The sequence below is a fragment of the Salmo salar genome, chromosome ssa04 (assembly GCF_905237065.1).
Source record: "Salmo salar chromosome ssa04, Ssal_v3.1, whole genome shotgun sequence".
NCBI classification, from domain to species: Eukaryota; Metazoa; Chordata; class Actinopteri; order Salmoniformes; family Salmonidae; genus Salmo; species Salmo salar.
In genome coordinates, this window is record NC_059445.1 from 6772108 (window position 1) to 6785402 (window position 13295).

Sequence of the window (13295 nt, forward strand, 5' to 3'; positions counted from 1 at the left end):
ATATATATTTGGCAGGACCTAACATTTACAAAATGGTTGCTACTCACAATTGTGCACAACTTTCAGGGACCCGTTTTCAGAACTACTTGCTGAAACTATACAAAATCATCACTTTGATAACATAGCGTAGCACTTTGAACATAGTGCATGCGTAACGGGTTGGTAGTCGTGGTGAAGGAATGAGGCACAGGAAGCAGCGAGCACAGGGTAGTGGCGTATTTACTTTACACTCACACATAAAACAAATATTCCCAAACACAGGGGAGAAAACACACACGGCGTAAAACAGCGCCGACACGAACATGAGCCGTCAGTACCGAAATAATCCCGCACAACATGGAAGCGGACCAGCTAAAATAAATAGCCCCGCTAATTACCCAAACTAAACACAGGTGCGCAAAACCAAAAAAAAGGGAAAACCAAAAAGGGGAATCAGTGGTAGCTAATAGGCCGGTGACGACGACCGCCGAGCGCCACCCGAGCAGGAGGGGGCGCCACCGTCGGTGGGAATCGTGACAGCATGAAAAGCACTTTACAAGTGCAATTATCATTACTATAATGTTAGTTATACAAAAAAAAACCATACAGTATTAGGAGGAATTGTTGCTATAGCAATGAAAATAAGTAAGAACAAATACCCTAAAAACAACATGAAATATTTGTACATCAATAATACTGTAATTTCATGTACAACAACATACTGAGGACTGGTCCATAACATCTAACAGAGGAGGTTTTGTTGTTTACTAGTCTCTTAAAGTCATGTCATCACGGTCTTCTGGCCAGAAGAGTCTGTGAGACATCATACTGACAAACTCTTTCGAGAGAAAATGGTGAAACGGGATGAAAATAGTATTGGTAGTAGTAGTGAGCAACCTTCATCATATCTCAATGTCCTTCTCACATTCTCCTCTCTGATCCTTAAGTTCTCCCCTCATCCCCTCTCTCTCTCCTCCCCTCACCCCCTTCTCTCCTCCTCCCTCACCATCTCCCCCTTCATCCCTCCCATCCTCCTCCTCTCTCACCTTCGAAGTTCACCAAACGGTCCCCTTTTCTCGTTGAAAGCATTCCTTCACTCCTATCATGTCTGCTTTCTCTGCCAACATCTTAGGACCCATCAGCTCCAGAAAGTCCTCTCTGCCACCACCTAGAGGGAGTATTTGGTTGACAGGGGGAGAGAGGGATTAGTAGAGATGGGTGAAGGAGGAGAATGAGTCAAACATTTATGGTGGTACAAAGTGTCACAAACCAAACCCGTTTTGGAGGAACCCATTTAATAATCTACAGTTTCTAGATATCTGTTTACAGTCAATGTTGGCAGAGAACTCACAAGTAAAGCTCAACTAGTCGGTTAAGAGGAAGGGGCACCGGGTGGGCTTCTCACAGGTATGTATGTGATTAATCATTTGACAGTAACATGAGCTATATGTAGTTGATTAAAGTGATTGTTACATGTACCACTAAAACTTAATGAAAGGTATTTCATCTTATTTATTGTTTCTAATGTGTTTCTAATGTGTTTTGTAATTAGTAAATTGTTTACTGTAGTTGATCAAACATTTACTGTACTAACGTGTCATTGAAAGTGACCCTCAGTCTACCGTCAAAACGGTGCCAGAGAAAATGGCAAAGATTGTTAAAAGTTAAAACATACTGTGCATGTAGACAATTCAACTTGAAACTATTCAAGGAAGATTAATATGTTATTTTATCATTTGTATATTTAACTACGTAGGCAAGTCAGTTAAGAACAAATTCTTATTTACAATGACGGCCTACCACAGGCAAACCCTATCGACGCTGGGCCAATTGTGCGCCGCCCTATGGGACTCCCAATCACAGCTGGTTGTGATACAGCCTGGAATCAAACCAGGGTCTGTAGTGACGCCTCTAGCACTGAGATGCAGTGTGCCACTCGGGAGCCCTATATTGTTATATTGGTGATCATCATTTAATTTTTACCAAATGTACACTGCTCAAAAAAATAAAGGGAACACTTAAACAACACAATGTAACTCCAAGTCAATCACACTTCTGTGAAATCAAACTGTCCACTTAGGAAGCAACACTGATTGACAATAAATTTCACATGCTGTTGTGCAAATGGAATAGACAACAGGTGGAAATTATAGGCAATTAGCAAGACACCCCCAATAAAGGAGTGGTTCTGCAGGTGGGGACCACAGACCACTTCTCAGTTCCTATGCTTCCTTGCTGGTGTTTTGGTCACTTTTGAATGCTGGCGGTGCTTTCACTCCAGTGGTAGCATGAGACGGAGTCTACAACCCACACAAGTGGCTCAGGTAGTGCAGCTCATCCAGGATGGCACATCAATGTGAGCTGTGGCAAGAAGGTTTGCTGTGTCTGTCAACGTAGTGTCCAGAGCATGGAGGCGCTACCAGGAGACAGGCCAGTACATCAGGAGACGTGGAGGAGGCCGTAGGAGGGCAACAACCCAGCAGCAGGACCGCTACCTCCGCCTTTGTGCAAGGAGGAGCAGGAGAAGCACTGCCAGAGCCCTGCAAAATGACCTCCAGCAGGCCACAAATGTGCATGTGTCTGCTCAAACGGTCAGAAACAGACTCCATGAGGGTGGTATGAGGGCCCGACGTCCTCAGGTGGGGGTTGTGCTTACAGCCCAACACCGTGCAACCTTTTGTCACAAATTCCCCCTGTACTGCAGCTCATTCCGTTCATCGGCTCCAGAGGTCTATGTCACTCACCTGCCTTCTAGGTGTCACTAACTGGATCATTACCACCAACTCCGGACTGTCTTGTCTCACACCTATTCCCCCTGATTAGCAATTGTATATATATGTGCACTCTGTTCACCAATGTCTTGTTTGATTATTGTTCCCATATCCGTTGGTCTTGTGAGTACCTATGCTTTGTTTGGCTTTCATGCTGCGTGTGTTGTGCTATTGTTATTACTGGTCTCGTCCCGTGTATTTATTACGGGTCTCGTCTGTGTATTTATTAGAGGTTTATCCTCGCTCTTTTGTTTGGGTTACATCCCTGTGTTTTTGTATACGTGTTTGTTTTGTGCTTCACCCCCCGGTGGGTGTAAATAAAACCCCTGCGCCTGTCTCCGATCCTTATACAACGTGACACCTTTTTCTATCTATACAATACAACTTTATTATCCATGTTAAAACCAACAACATAAACAGAAATGCAGAAATAGTTACAGTTTAGAGTAACACAATTCCAGTGACTATTTCAGCATGCATGTTAAAAAAAATCCCTGCATTTTTGAGGAAGTTTCAGCTTTCAGTGTCATTATCTGTCCCTGAACTGATCATGTGGTTTTGTTTATCTTCCAGTGTTAAAGCATGGCCCACAATCATCTTATTGACCTGCTGGATGACCTGGAGCAGGATGAACTGAACAAGTTCAGGTTTTATCTTAATGGCCAAACTCTGGAGGGTTTGAAACCCATCTCAAGAGGCCATCTGCCTAAACGTGAACACTATGATACAACAGACATTGTGGAGAAGATGATGTCAGCCTATGGTGGTAAAAGAGCCCAGAAGATCACAATGCACATCCTGGGGAAGATCCCCCGCAATGACCTGGTACAGAAGATGGAGAGTGAAATGGAGAAGAGGTAGGTTTCTAGATTTACCCGGACATGAAGGTCAGTCAATCAGGAACATTTCAAGAACTTTGAAAGTTTCTTCAAGTGCAGTCGCAAAAACCATGAAGCGCTATGATGGAACTGGCTCTCATGAGGACCGCCACAGGAAAGGAAGACCCAGAGTTACCTCTGCTTCAGAAGATAAGTTCATTAGAGTTACCAGCCTAATAAATTGAAGCCCAAATAAATGCTTCACAGAGTTCAAGTAACAGACACATCTCAACATCAACTGTTCAGAGGAGACTGCGTGAATCAGGCCTTCATGGTCAAATTGCTGCAAAGAAACCACTAGTAAAGGACACCAATAATAAGAGACTTGCTTGGGCCAAGAAACACGAGCAATGGACATTAAACCGGTGGAAATCTGCACTTTGGTCTGATGAGTCCAAATTTGAGATCTGCTGCAGGATAACTCAAAAAGAGAAGATAATACATTTTACTTATGTAACCAATTTTGCTACCATCTCATTCAAATCTATAGAAAATGATATTGTTCCACAAGACCTTACGTTAGCTTTATCCAGCTAGTAATTAGCCCCAATGTAGCTAACATTAGCTAGTTACCCTAGCAACAGATTTACTAGCTCTGTATGGAAACAAATGTCTTACCTTATTGTTGTAAATGTTTATTATTATTATTAAGTTAATATGATAATTTAGAGCAGAAAGCCAAGCCAACTGTAGCTAAGCAGATACGAAGAACCTAATTAAATACAATTGTAATATTTATTTCAAGGTGTTTGCTCATTTTTTCCAGTAAACACACCACTCCTCATAGTTTTCCATTACTTTAGTGCAGGAATTTTCAAAGTCTGAGATAGTGGACCTCCCTTCAGAAAACATCAAGGCAGCCCCATAACAGAAAGCAGATTAACAGTAGGTCTCTTAAACTTGCTAAGACAGTATGTATTCATAATGTGGCTTGCATATCCACACTAACCTTCTACAGTCAGTAGCCTAATAGTAAGCAATTGAAAAATAGATCATTTTTGCGAACTGTCCCTGTAATGGTGAGGAGGAGAGTTGGTTTTTCCACAAGCCTTTTCCTCATCTCAAATTCATGTAGCCTTATTGTAAACACCCTGGCTAGCTAGCACACTTGAGCCAGCGAGCACACTGCACAGCGAAACCAAATCGAGAGCTTGGAATTATAAGGTTCTATCTGCATTTTTGTCAAAACAGGGTTATTGACATAGCCTTGTTCTGTACAATGCTCTATAACTATAAAGTATTCTAAATACCTCAAATCGTGTTGTTAAATTAACTCCATCACAATATCTACGTTGCTGCTCATGGCAAATTCATTTAGTTGAGTCTACCTTTTAAAAATAATACAAGATAAAAATTGCTCACACCATTCATACCAATGATGGTTTGGAACTTTAAAGACACTCGCTAGCTACTTTTTTACTTTTCCCCATTGAAAACTATATTCGAAGTATAAATACAGTAATGTACACACACTTAAGGGTAAAAGCACTTAAAACGTTTACTACCGTTTTAATAGGGTGTAATTCGGTTAATATAAAGTAAGATATATATATACATATATATATAACATTTACTGATAAAAAGAAAATTGTAGATTTTTGTAAACTACATATTTGCTACAGGATCATATAACATGTTTTTGTGATGGAAATGTATATAGAAAACTATATACAGTTTGACTTTCCTTTCAAGCCTTCCCTGAAAAACTCTGGCGCCGCCCTGGGGAGGCGCGCCTCACACCTTGAAACTTGAAAACCTTTGCAGGGTTCATCTGCAGAGAGCGGACTCCCCAACCCCTAGTTGTCTACACATGAAGACTGACCATGCTATAGATACCCACTTTTTTTCAAGCAGGAGGCCTGTACTCAAAATGAGGGGTGAGAGGTTGTTTATGGCACTTAGTTAATTTGGATGTAAATTCAGTGTTATTTATAGTTTTTTTGTTACATCCAACTCACACAGTGTTCTACTTGCAGGGTTCATCTGCAGAGAGCTGACTCATCAACTACGGGTTGTCTATCCATGAAGACTGATCATTCTATGGATCTTCCTATTCTTTTCAAAGGAGACTTTACTCCAAAAGAGCAGTGAGATTACACATTTTACCCCTAACCTTGCGACACCAACCCTGACCTTAACCCTTAACCTAATCCTAACCTTAGCCCTAAACTTAATCAATTTTTATCCCTATGTCTTAATCCTGCCCTTTGAATCTGACGGTCGAATATACACCTCGTGTATAAAAAAAAAGCATAGTTTGCCATTGTCAGGAATCCTGCTTCCTGAGTCTGTTTCTGCCTGAGCTGACTGTTTTTTGTTTGAGTGTTGTCTAAGGTTCCTGAAAGTACCCTGTCTGGTTGCCAGGCAACGAAGTTAGGCGGGAGATCTATTGATTACCCGCACCTGCATCTCATCAACCTTCTGCACACCTGGTCCTGATCTTCACCTCTTCTTAAACCCTGAGCTGACATCCATTCCCTGCCAGATCATTAGCAACGAACAGTATGTTGTGCCAGCGTATCAGCCTCATGTTTCCTGAGCTAGTTTTGTTGTTTTGTGCTTGTTACTGGTTACTCACTCCCGTTTACTCTGTCTACAGTCATTCTCCCGGAACATTCAACTCCCTTGCCTGGCCGTTGGTGGATACAGTGACTTCATTGGATCAACCCATTTACTCTCATCATCTCACCTCCGCTGCCGCTCCGTCTCCTGGATCACTCAAATTACACATCAAGACTACCAATAAATACTCACCTTCATTTTACTCACCTTGTCCTGGTCTGCTTCTGGGTTCTGTCTTAGAGAATCGTGACAGCCATATTTCTACAAGTTGATAAAACATCTACTGTCATTAATACATTCTATCACTGACAGCCCTGTTCAATAATAAACACATGTGGTACATTTGGAATGCACAGAAAATGTTAGGCTACAAAGTCAGCGAATTGGTACATTTTTCTTGCTAGCTACATGGACAGATTTGTATTTTGACAGGCAGGGATCATCCAGTGCGAGGTAGAGAGGATGGAAAAATGTATATAAACTATCTAATACACGTGACATCAACTTCAATTCTCTGAGACATTTTGTGGGTAGCAGAGCATCAATGAGCACATCGATGGGTGCGGATTAGGGGAGACTGGGGCTGGTTATCACACTTTATACTCGTGTGTTATTCTCAACACCAGTAGGCCTATATCTTATGACTAGGGCCCTGATTTTTGGTGAGGAAATGGACACTGCTTTTGCTGGTATTGCCAGCAATAACCACCAGCACAACCCACAGTTGAGCTCAGCTCAACGCTTATTGGCAAATTAATTTATATATTTTTTTTGTCATCAACCAATCAAATACTACGGCGGCAACATGTTATATTATTTTTGTCCAGACAGCATTAGATACATGGGCTACACATACTGAGACAGAGGGGCGCTGTTTCCCTCGCTCTAATGCTTTCTCCGGTGAGATTAAGCCAAAATTATGAAAACACAGAGACGAAAGATAAATTATTTTATAATTTTTATCGGTCAAATATTTGGGGAAGCCTGGCTTCCCTTGGCATCCATGAATACACGCCACTGAACCACTTGTATAATCTATTTGCATACACTTCAAACAGACATACTCCACCAGACATGCCGCTATGGGTTTTGTCACTGTACCCAAACCACAAACAGATTTAATGCGTCGCTCAGTTATGTATGGAGCCATGTCATCATGGAATGATCTGCCACCAGAGATTACTCAGGCAAAACAAAAGTTTAGCTTTAAAAAACTGATACAAAAAATACCTCTATCTCAGCGCCTCTCCTCGTTCTAAAGATCTAATATAACTGTACTGTATATAAGAGTATATATGTGTGTGTGTGTGTGTGTGTGTGTGTGGCATTTCTAGTGTCTTTCCAATATAACTTATTTTAATTGTATTTTTATTTAGAATTTAACGTCCTTGTCTATAACTGTTCGGCACATTGTCATGTATTTGTGTGTTTTATGTGGATCCCAGCAAGAGTAGCTGCTACATGTGCAGAATCAGATCCTAATAAACTAAACTAAACCACAGAGAACTATAATAAAGCACACATTTGTCAAATCAAATCAGTTTATTTGGCACGTGCGCAATTTTTAAGTAGTGCCTTGTGCGGTCGGAGGCCGAGTAGTTGATGTACCAGGCAGTGATGCAACCAGTCAGGATGCTCTCGATGTTGCAACTATAGAAACTTTTGAGGATCTCAGGACCCATGCCAAATCTTTTTAGTTTCCTGAGGGGAAATAGGTTTTGTCGTGCCCTCTTTACGACTGTCTTGGTGTGTTTGGACCATTCTAGTTTGTTGGTGATGTGGACACCAAGGAACTTGAAGCTTTCAACCTGCTCCCCTACAGCCCCGTCGATGAGAATGGGGGCGTGCTCGGTCCTCCTTTTCCTGTAGTCGACAATCATCTCCTTAGTCTTGGTTACGTTGAGGGATAGGTTGTTATTCTGGCACCACTCGGCCAGGTCTCTGACCTCCTCCCTATAGGCTGTCTTGTCGTTGTCGGTGATCAGGCCTACCACTGTTGTCGTCTGCAAACTTAATGAGGGTGTTGGAGTCGTACCTGGCCACGCAGTCGTGAATGAACAGGGAGTACAGGAGGGGACTGAGCACGCACCCCTGAGGGGTTGCAGTGTTGAGGATCAGCGTGGCAGATGTGTTGCTACCTACCCTCACCATCTCCAGGATGGATCCAGTTGCAGAGGGAGGTGTTTAGTCCCAGGATTCTTAGTGATGAGCTTTGAGGGTACTATGGTGTTGAACGCTGAGCTGTACTCAATGAATAGCATTCTGACGTAGGTGTAGCTTTTGTCCAGGTGGGAAAGGGCAGTGTGGAGTGCAATAGAGGTTGCATCATCTGTGGATCTGTTTGGGCGGTATGGAAATTGGAGTGGGTCTAGGGTTTCTGGGATAATGGTGTTGATGTGATCCATGACCAGCCTTTCAAAGCACTTCATGGCTACGGACGTGAGTGCTACAAGTCTGTAGTAGTCATTTTGGCAGATTGCCTTAGTGTTCTTGGGCACAGGGACTATGGTGGTGTGCTTGAAGCATGTTGGTATTACAGACTCAATCAGGGACATGTTGAAAATATCAGTGAAGACCACTGCCAGTTGGTCAGCACATGCCCGGAGCACACGTCCTGATAATCCGTCTGGCCCCGCGGCCTTGTGAATGTTGACCTGTTTAAAGGTCTTACTCATGCCGGCTACAGAAAGCATGATCACACAGTCGTCCGCAACAGCTGATGCTCTCGTGCATGCCTCAGTGCTGCTTGCCTCGAAGCGAGCATAGAAGTGATTTTAGCTCGTCTGGTAGGCTCGTGTCACTGGGCAGTTCACGGCTATGCTTCCCTTTGTAGTCTGTAATAGTTTGCAAGCCCTGCCACATAAGACGAGCGTCGGAGACGGTGTAGTACGACTCAGTCTTAGCCCTGTATTGGCGCTTTGCCTGTTTGATGGTTCATCGGAGGTTATAGCAGGATTTCTTATAAGCTTCCGGGTTAGCATCCCGCACCTTGAAAGCGACAGCTCTAACTTTTAGTGCGAATGTTGCCTATAATCCATGGCTTTTGGTTAGGGTATGTACGTACAGTCACTGTGGGGCTATTGTCCTCGATGCACTTATTGATAAAGCCAGTGACTGATGTGGTGTACTCCTCAATGCAATCGGAAGAATCCCGGAACATGTTCCAGTCTGTGATGGCATCTGCTTCATCTGACCATTTCTTTATTGACCGAGTCACTGGTGCCTCCAGCTTTAATTTTAGCTTGTAAGCAGGAATCAGGAGGATATAATTGTGGTCCGATTTACCAAATGGAGGGTGAGGGAGAGCTTTGTACGCGTCTCTGTGTGTCGAGTACAGGTGATCTAGATTTTTTTCCCTCTGGTTGCGCATTTAACATGTTCATAGAGACTAGGTAAAACTGATTTAAGCTTCCCTGCATTAAAGTCTCCGGCCACTAGGAGCGCCGCCTCTGGGTGAGCGGTTTCCTGTTTGCTTATTTCCTTATAACGCTGAATGAGTGCGGTCTTAGTGCCAGCGTCTGTCTGTGGTGGTAAATAAATAGCCACGAAAAGTATAGCTGAAAACTCTCTAGGAAAGTAGTGTGTTCTGCAATTTATCACAATATACTCTACTTCAGGCGAGCAAAATCTAGAGACTTCCTTAGATATCGTGCACCAGCTGTTTACAAATATGCACAGACCGCCCCCCCTCGACTTACTGTTCTGTGCTGTTCTATCCTGCCGGTGCAGCGTATATCCCGCTAGCTGAATATCCATGTTGTTATTCAGCCACAATTCCGTGAAACATAAGATATTACAGTTTTTGATGTCCCGTTGGTAGGATATTCGTGTTCGTACCTCATCTAATTTATTGTCCAATGATTGTACGTTGGCGAGTAATATTGACTGTAACGGCAGCTTTCCCACTTGCCTTCTCCGGATCCTTACGAGGTACCCCGCTCTGAGTCCTCTGTACCTGCGTCTCTTTCTCTTGCCAATAACGGGGATGTCGGCCTTTTCGGGTGTTCGCAGTATATCCTGTGCTTCTTGCTTGAAGAAAATATCTTTGTCTAATCCGACGTGAGTGATTGCTGTCCTGATATCCAGAAGCTTTTTTTTTGCCGTAAGATACGGTTGCAGAAACATTATGTACAAAATAAGTTACAAATAATGCGAAAAAAACCACATAATAGCACAATTGGTTAGACGCCTGTAAAACTGCTACCATTTTTCTGGCGCAATTTATCTTTAGAAATTAAATGTTTTCATTGATATTTTCATTTTTAAGTAAATTCATACTATTTCATTCTTTCCACTAAACCTGGTCGTTAGTTCTATCGTTTAGGTTGTTTGAGAAATCCACCGGTCCTTCATTCTATTTGTTCATTGCTATACTGGCTGGCAATGTTCTTATGCCTTGCTTCCTAGCAAGGCAACTATGGCTAACACAGTCATGTCAAACTCTGCAGGTAGAACAAAAGCAAAGTAGCTGCATTTAAGTTTGTTTAATCTGTTTTCTAGTGACATTTATTTGGATACATCCATAACAATGAGTTGATGTCAGGAAACTGTTCATTACAGTAGAGGAGTATGCATTACAAATCAAACACTACTGTAGGCTAGAAACTAGCAAAAATAGTTTGTTGCTAGAAAATCTGCCAATATAACTGAATTCAACAATACCAGTTGCTGAAAACAGCTGGTCGAACGAGAAACATTCAGGATTAGTTTACAGCACTAGTGCCACTTGCATCATGACTGCAACATTGTAACAGATGGACAGGAGAAATTAATGTTCATCACTCACCACATAAGGTCATTAGATGCTGCAAAAAAAGGTATTGTTATGTAGATAGCTTTGTTTTTTCTCATTGTACCTGTGTTTACAATGTATCCAATTTCGGTTTGTGTGGATGTTGGTTTAGCTTTCTGTCACTTTGTAGAAAGTAAGGTCTGCATGGTGCAGTGATTTAGAATGGAATAAGGTGCCTATATTTGGAACTATTTCAGAGGTGTCCGATATCTTTTTCAACTGTATATGAAATGAATGCACACTCTAGAATGCCCTTCTAAGCAATAAGCATTGAGTATTCAACAATGCCATGGTATGTGTTTTAATATGTTAACATTTTAATGTGTGTAATTGTTTTCAGGCCAGGAGAGATGGTCTGTGATGTCTGTGATGAGGTCCAAGCTGTGAAGTCCTGTCTGACCTGCACTCAGTCCTACTGTGAGACCCACGTTAGGAAGCACTACACAGTACCTAAACTACAGAGACACACCCTGGTGGATGTGACTGGAGACCTGGAAGAGATACTCTGTCAGGAACACCACAAAGATCTGGACGTGTTCTGCAGGACAGACCAGATGCTGATCTTCAGTGCAGTCAGTGTGCAGAGACAAACCACAAAGGACATGATACCATCCTCCATGAGATAAAGAAAGCAGGAAGATGGGTATCTACTGGGGTTAATCTGGAAGATAGATAGTTTATCTTTGCTCTTCATTGGGTTGATGTAGAATATGCAAGTATCTCGATACATTCATTATTCAGTTTTATATTCAGTAAAATTATAATTTTGTTGATTGGATTCTTGCATTGTTTTCACAGCCTAAGAGTTTTGATGGAGATCAACACGCAACACTGAACGCTGATGGTAGGTGTATATACAACCATGAAAGAAATTGACACATTTAAAAAGACACTTTTGTTTGATATAATTTCCTTATATGGTAGTATAAAAAGGAAGCTTTGGTAATATTTAAGTCTGTACATTTATTTTTCTCACCCATTGTTTCTTAAGCATTAAATCCGAAAAGTCACCTGGAGAAATTTGAATTAGTAGCTCTAGACGATTAGTGTTTGATAAAACCAAAGCTGATGAATATTTAAAAAACTTAGGCCTTGGCCTGCATGTCATGGTTCATCTAATTCAAAAGTTTATAACCTTACCTGTCAACAAGGTTATATTCTCCCTGCTCCTGTGGTGTCTCGTCAAGCAAGCGATCAAATTGTGCATTTATTCGATCTCTCATTTCGTGGGTTAGGACGACACACATTGGCGTGTTTGGATGTAACTTAGTAAAAGCAACTGGTCTTAAGGTAAAAACAAAATAAATGTTTAGTTTTCACTGTGTTACGCAACCTCTGACAACACATATGTTATATTACACAATACAGCTTCAAATTTGCACAACACTTAATGGTAGTAACTAATCAAAATTGCAATAAGGTTTTAATTTATTTGTCCACTAGATGTCAGTCTTACTTGACTGTAGAATACATGGATACTCAGTGAAATAATAAAAAGCTTCAGTTATGTAGATAATTTCAGAACAGACAGCATTAGACAGCTATTCATGAAAATGTGCTTTTCAATAACCGTCATACCATGTCAGCCTAATGAATGGTGTACTTTATACTAGATAGGACTTCACTGCTCACTGAACTGTTACTCATTTCCTGCGCTGAGCATAGACTGAATTAAAACATTTATAAAAAGTTATGGAATAAGAAAGCAACAATGTTCACATTTTCAAGATGTATTTTGTATGCATTGGCAAGAGGCAAAAGACATCTTACATGCACAACAGTTATTGAACATTTGAGGAACCAAGGAAAGATATGACTTGTTGAAGAATGTCCATTCCTAGGCCTACTCTGGAGCCTCCGAGGGGATTCATTTGCTCGACAACTAGTTGCATGTGAGCATTGTCCAAAACAAACAGGTTTTGAGGTAAAGTCAGGGGACTGGTGCATCTCAGTCCTTAAACCATGATGGTTCCACCGGTTGCAGAATTCTGTTAAGTCTCTATTGATTCTCGGCAGGTACATGTAATGCAGAGCCCAGAGGTACATTTCATTGTCCACATCCACAATGCCCTCGCTCTCAAAGAAATTGAACAGGCAATGGTACACATCGGTCATACCACGCCACAGGTCACCCCATAGTCTCTCAATCTGCTGATTGTGTGTGTGCTCCTTCCTCTCAGAGCACTTCCTCTCCCAGAGCCTCTGAAAATGTTCACGAACAAGCAGAGTGTTGTTTTCTCCTCCATGGTCCGTCCTAACTCTGGAGGGAACACCATATCTGGAGACAGCATTCATCAAGCAATCCATTACAGT

General features: G+C 41.8%; 1 protein-coding gene across 1 annotated transcript in view; it reads left to right on the forward strand.

Annotated features, from left to right (window-relative positions):
- Positions 1 to 1006: 1006 nt before the first annotated feature.
- The window catches only part of LOC106610529 (interferon-induced very large GTPase 1), a 145942-nt gene continuing 133653 nt past the window's right edge, over positions 1007 to 13295 (forward strand). Inside the window, exon 1 of the mRNA XM_014209915.2 lies at positions 1007 to 1386. The gene's annotated coding sequence lies outside the window, so the exon portion shown is untranslated. The remainder of the gene's footprint in view (positions 1387 to 13295) is intronic.